The sequence below is a fragment of the Elephantulus edwardii genome, unplaced genomic scaffold (assembly GCF_000299155.1).
Source record: "Elephantulus edwardii isolate Elephantulus edwardi_28Jun2011 unplaced genomic scaffold, EleEdw1.0 scaffold00018, whole genome shotgun sequence".
NCBI classification, from domain to species: domain Eukaryota; kingdom Metazoa; phylum Chordata; class Mammalia; order Macroscelidea; family Macroscelididae; genus Elephantulus; species Elephantulus edwardii.
The window spans coordinates 17,142,248-17,149,198 of record NW_006399768.1 but is presented as its reverse complement, the minus strand read 5'-3'; positions in this window follow the sequence as shown (position 1 = coordinate 17,149,198).

Genomic DNA, 6,951 nt, shown 5'->3' with positions numbered 1-6,951 from the left:
AGGAGGGGAAGACCCTCTATGAGGTGGATTGATTCAGTGACTGGGGTAATCGGGATGGGTGTGTCAGAGGCAATGCGATTGGCACAGGACAGAGCAGGGTTTAGGGCTGTTGTGCATAGGGTCACTATGAGTCGCAAACGACTCGATGGCACATAACAACAACAACAACAACATATGGATATTGTCTTTCTCTAAAAGTGAATTCCTTTTTTTATTAATTTTAATGAACTTCTACAGAGTCTTCGGATTTCTATTCATTCATTATTGCGCTTTTCTCCCTGCCCACCCCTATCCCAGATTCGCTCTTCTCTTTGAAATGTAAAAGAAAAATTATTTCATTGTTATACAATCCCACCTCCACGTCCACTCCACTGTGCAGCCTTCATTTTGGAGTCCTGTCATGACAATAATACATAATCATATATCCCTTTTAAACTGTTCTCTTCCTTATCTGTTTAGGCAGTATATATTATTCATCTCCTCTTTCTCAGTCTTCCCTCAACCCTGATGTCAGTCTCATTTGACAACAGTGGCACTATGCAATATTGGTCCTTTAGTGATTGAGGTATTTTACTCATCATAATAAGAGGTATCCAAATTGGCAAAGAGGAGGTAAAATTATTTCTGTATGTAGATGATATGATAGTATACTTAGAAAACCCTAAAGACCCAACAAGAAAACTACTGGACATAGTTGACAAATTCAGCTAGATAAACATACAAAAATCAATTGAGTTTCTCAACTATGACAAAGAGAATACAGAACTGGAGCTAAGAAAAACAATACCCTTCACAATAGCTAATCACAAGATTAAATACTTGGGAGTAAACCTAATAGAAGCACAAAGGATCTACTCAAAGAAAATCACAAAACATTATTAGAAGAAACAAAAAGGGACCTGGAGAAGTGGAAGAATATCCCTTGCTCATGGATAAGAAGACTCAATATTGTGAAAATGACAATACTACCAAAGGCAATTTACACATTCAATTCAATACCAATACAAATACCAATTCCATTCTTCAACCTGATGGAAAAAAGGTGATCTCCAATTTCATTTGAAATGGAAAGAGTCCCCAAATAAGCAAAACACTCCTTAAAATGAGAAACAAGGTAGGAGATGTCTCATTCACTGATTTCAAATGCTACTGCACTGCTGTGGTGGTCAAGAAAATGTGGCATTGGTGCAATAACAGACACATAGATCAGTGGACTAGAATTGAGAATACAGAAATCAGCCCATCTACCTATGGTCAACTGATTTTTGACCAGGAGATGAAATCAGTTAAGTGGGAGAACAACAACCTTCTTAAAAAATGGTGCTGGTAAAATTGGAAAACTATCTGTAGAAAACTCAAGCAAGATCCACACCTCACTCTATACATAAAAACCAACTCAAAGTGGATCATGGACCTAAAACTAAAATCAAGAACTCTAAACTTCATTAAAGAAAAGTTTGGAAGAACTCTTGAAGTCTTAATCCATAACATAAAGGTGAATTCTTCAGAGAAGTTATACTGACATTCCTAAGAAAATAAATAGCTTAGTTGGTTTGTAAGATTCTTATCAAAGCTGACTACAAAACATCATATCAAACTTAATTTTGACAAATAACATTAAGAAATATAAACAAAATATAGCTACATTATTTAAACTCTGAAATCTTATGTCAATAATTTGACAATTACTATTAAAGTTAATGTTAATTAACATTAATGTTAACATTAATTAACATTTGACAATAATTTACATCAATCAGTGTCATAAATAACAAAATATTTTGCTGATATAATCCTAAACAATTAATTTAGTGTTAGAAATCACATATATTACCTAACTACTAGGACATGCTTCACATAATTTCCAGAAACAATGAAATTTAAATCGAAGTCATTAAATTAAGTGCATATGAAGCAAGGCTGCTCCTTGGAGGCAAGGATTCCGAAGCTCCGTCTGACATAATTTGGACATGTTGCAAGGCAGGATCAGTTCTTGGAGAGGGACGTCACTCTTGGGAGGTTGGAGGGACTGCACAGGAGAGGAAGACCCTCAATGAGATGGATTGATTCAGTAACTGGGGTGATGGGGATAGGCATGTCAGAGACAATAAGATTGGCAAGAAATAGAGCAAGGCTTAGGGCTGTTGTACATAGGGTAGCAACGAATCACAGGCAACTTGATGACACATAACAATAAACAACAACAATCAAGCCTATAACACCAAAATTTAAGGAATGATGAATTTATTTTAAATTAATTTCATTAACTTCAAAAAGAAAAAATAGCTACAATAATTAAGTTCAAAACTAAAAAAAAATAACTTCAAAATAAATTTATGATGTGCTTATTATTAAAAAGTAGCATGTCCATATCAGGTTTGAATACCAGACAAAGATAACAATAACTCAGATTATTTCCCTAAAATAAATAACGTTTGCATTTTATCACTAACTGAATGGCATGTGTGAGATTATTCTGAATTCTGCAACTGAAATAAAAGTACGTTTTACAAAAATTAGAGAAATTATTTAGTCACAGCAAGATATTTGTGTCTATACAAGTCAAATAGTTAAATAAGAACTCTTAATTCTACATCTTAGCTCTCAAATGTACATTAAAATAGTCTCCTGCAGATGGGGTACAATGCCAGAGAATCCTTTTGTTTTTCAGTACAATTCTAAGATGCTTCCCTTAAAATGGAGCATTTTTATCATCAGTACAGCACACCAAATTGATTTATCCAGAAAAACGTTAATTCTATCTGACATTATAGAATTTTATGGAACTAAGTTCTATGTCTTAGATGCATAACATTTATCTTAAAACACACATGTAAAAATTTAATTTTAGTATCTCTCATTTTTTTCCAACTATTCACGTTAAGCTAAAAATAGGACTTAAAAATCCTTAAAACTGAATTACAGAATGGAAAAACAAGCAAAAAATAATTGGAAGATAAAGTTGAAATCATCATATTTTGTAGTTTTCTAAAGTAACATTTGGTGAAAATTTGAAAACAATATAGCTTTGGGGGATTTTATTTTGTTTTGATTTTTTCATTTTATTTGAATCAATACTCAACAACCATAGATAACAGGAGTCAAAATATCAAGACATGTTACACTGGGAAAATCTGCTGTCAAGAACCCCTCCCAGTGCTAAAGGAAAAGTATGTTAGTTCAAAGATTAAGGTACTAAGGTGTACCTGATGCAAGTAATGATATTTTCAACTGCTTCCTATGTATCTGAAAGTTAGAAAATGATTAAGCAAGACTGAATATATGAATTTATACCTTTTCATTGTGGTGTTGGAAAAGAGTACTGAATGTCCTATGGACTGCCACGTCTTTATTACACAAAATGTAATTAGAAAGCTTCTTAGAGAAAAAGACAGTGAAACTTCACCTCACATAATTTGGGCGTGTTGTCAGGAGAGGCACATCCTTAGAAAAAACTAAAAATTCTAAAGAGGGAGTCAGCAAAAGATATGGAAATTTTTTGCCCAGATAAGTACTAGATAGAACTAAATTTTACTTACTCCTAGATTTATATATCTCTAGCTCTAGAGATAGAGATATATAAAACACTAAAAGATAAAAACAAAACAAAACAAAACAAAACACTAAAAGATAGACCTCAAGGAGCCATCCATTTTCCAATAAATATCTTAATCTAAATGTATTGTCATTGAAACTAATTCACAGCTGACCCTCTAGCATGTTTTCTGAGACTTTAAATAGCCTAGGAGAAGACAGCCTGATTTTCTCCCATGTGGCTCCTGATGGATTTGAACCATTAGAGCGGGATGTCCTTGGGTTAGCAGCGCAACTCTCTGTGAGCTGTACCACCAGGGAAAAGGGCTTTTGAAACAGCTTGGAACTTGTGGAGTCAGAGAAGGAAGGAAGCTATGTGTTCAGGTTATGGTAAAATCTCACACTATAGGAACCAAAAGCTATTGGACTCTATCACCTTTGACAAACAAATAAAAGTGTTACCAACCAGGATTTCTTTGACCCTGTTTCCTCTAGTCATAAATAAGCATGCAGAAAAACTCTTAGTAAGCAGGAACATGAAATTATCCTTCAAATTATAACCACATTGTAAAATCTTTCAGACTAAAAGTGCGGTTCCTGTAAGAGTCTTCAAGTTATGGGTTTATATTTTACAACATAAAAATCATATATTTAAAGCATGATTTTTTAACCCCCCTCATAAGCATTATATAAAATTTTAAATAGTTTAAATTATTACTTATTTAAGGAAATTCCCCTGTGATATCCTGAAGTGAAAATTAGCAATATTCATTTGCAACTCCATACTCTGACCAAACGGTGGCACAGACACCAAGTTTTCTTTGAATTAAAGATTGTAAATTTCATTTCTAACACAAGTTGGTATTAGTTGCATGGTTATGTTCTGCCTTTGTAAAATCAATTATTAAGCAATACATTTTCCTGTAAACACAAACGTCTAACAAAAATATTCAACTTCAGATTTTTAATTTTATTTTACTTCATAAATTACTAGTTATTTCTGCTATTATTTGAATTTTATACAGTAGTATCTGAAAATGAGCTCTAGCAGACTAGTGGATAAAGAGTTGCATTGCCAGTCCAAAGACAAATGGTTCAAATCCACCAAGTATTGTATGAGAAAATAATAGGCAATCTATGTCTGTGTGATTTATAGCCTCTGAGAGTCAGCTATGAATCAATTCAGCCTTTGCCTTTGATCTGTGAAAAATTAACAGAACTTAGTGAGCGTATTCTTTCAAGTGTTGTTTTTGTTGTTGTTAGGATACGTCAAGTTGACCACAACTCATAGCAATCATATGAACAGCAGACCTAAGCCTTGTCCTATCCTGTGCCATCCTCCTCAACTCGGACCAACTGAACCCTAGTGTTGCAGTCACAGTGTCAATCTACCTTGTGGAGGGTCTCCATCTAGTTTGCTGACCTTCCTTCCATATTTCTGAGTATGATGTACTTTCCCAAGGATCGTTCTTTTCCAACTATGTGTACAAAATATGTGAGATGGAATTAAGCAATTGAAAAGACTATGACTTGGATCAGGCACATCTCAGTCCTCGAATTGGCATTGCTACTCCTAAGTAACTGAGAATTCCCTGACTGAAGATTTTCCCAATGCCACATGTTTTTTTTATTTCTTCATAGGGGTTGGGGATTGGTTATAAACTGTGGATCCTAGCAAGACAATTCTCTCCATCTATCATGGTGTTGTCTATTAACTCAGTGATGGAGATTTTTTGATCATCTGCAGTAAACATCTCAGAGTCTCAGATCCTCTTCCCTTTTGGCAAGCAATGTTGTGTTGTCTTCATACCACAGGTTGTTGATGAATTTTTCTCTAATTCTGATGCCACATTGTACTTCATGGAGTCCGGCTTAATAATTTTTTGTTGTTTTTGTTCTGCATACAGATTGAATAGATATGGAGAGAGGAAACAAACCTGATATACACCTTTGCTGATTTTCCAATCATGCAGTGTTCCCTTGCAGTGTTTAGTGGCCTTCTGGTCTAAGTATTGATTTAGCATTAAAAAAATTAAATGATATTTGAATCATAGTTATATCACCACTGGACAGTAGTCATGTTTCAAACACTTATCCAGTGTCTACAGTGTACTACTATGCGTCATATACTGGACTATTAAAAAAAAGGTTCATGATTTATGCAGGAGAAACTATAAAACTTCTAAGAAGGAAGGGTAGTCTTGACTTCCAAGAAGGAAAGAAACTAAAACATAAAGTTAGAGAAAAGAATAGGGCCAATTAAATGAATCCAGAAGTACTAAGACTCAGTTATTATTTTCAGGTTCATTGAGTCAAATGTATGAGACTACGAGTAACAGTGCTGAACCCAGTCCTATCCTGTGCTATTCACACTTTAGTCTATTGCTCCAGCTACTGTGTTACTCCATCTCATTGGCAGTGTTCCTTTATTTAACTCTCTATTTTTTCAACCATTATGTCTCTCTCTAATAAATAGTCTCTCCTAGTAACATGACAGGGAAGGTGGCATCAGTGGAACACTCATCAACAATCTTCATTATACATATAACACAAACTTGTTTGCTCTAAGTGAGGAAGATGTGAAGTTACTTGCTAAAGAAGATCAAAGATTACAGACTTCATTATGGATTCAATCTCAACATCAGGAAATCAAAGGTCCTCAACACTGTGTCAGTTGTTAAAATCATGATAGATGAGAAAAGATTGAAATTGTCAATAATATAATCTTTCTTGGATTAATAATCAATAGCCTTGTTCCAGCAGTCAGGAGATCTGGGATATATGGCATTTGAAAAGTCCACTGTCATTGAAGTATCCAAAATACTGAAGAATAGTGATGTCAGTTTGAAGACAAAGTTGTGCTTGATGTGGGCCATGTTATTTTCAATTGTTTGCTATGCATCTGCATCTGAGAGCTGAACAATTAATAAGGATGATGAAGAAGGATTGATGCTTTTGAGTAGTGGAATTAAAGAATACTGAATATCTCATATACAGCCAAAAGAGTAGAAGTGTCTTCTTGTTGTTGTTATGTGCCGTTGAATAATTTGCAACTCATAGCGACTCTATGTACAACAGCCCTAAACCGTGCTTTATCCTGTGCCAATCTCATTGCCCCTGACACACCCATCCCGAGTACCCCAGTCACTAAATCAATCCACCTTATAGAGGGTCTTCCCCTCCTGCACTGTCCCTCTACTCTACCCAGCATGATGTCCCTCTCTAAACACCCGTCTCTCCTCACAACATGTCCAAAGTATGATGGACGGAGCCTCAGAATCCTTGCCTCCAAGGAGCCACCCGGTTTAACACTTTCCAGGACAATTCTGTTTGTTTTCCTAGCAGTCCATGGTATTCTCAATACTCTTCTCCAGCACCACAGCTCAAAGGCATCAATTCTCCTTCTGTCCTCCTTGG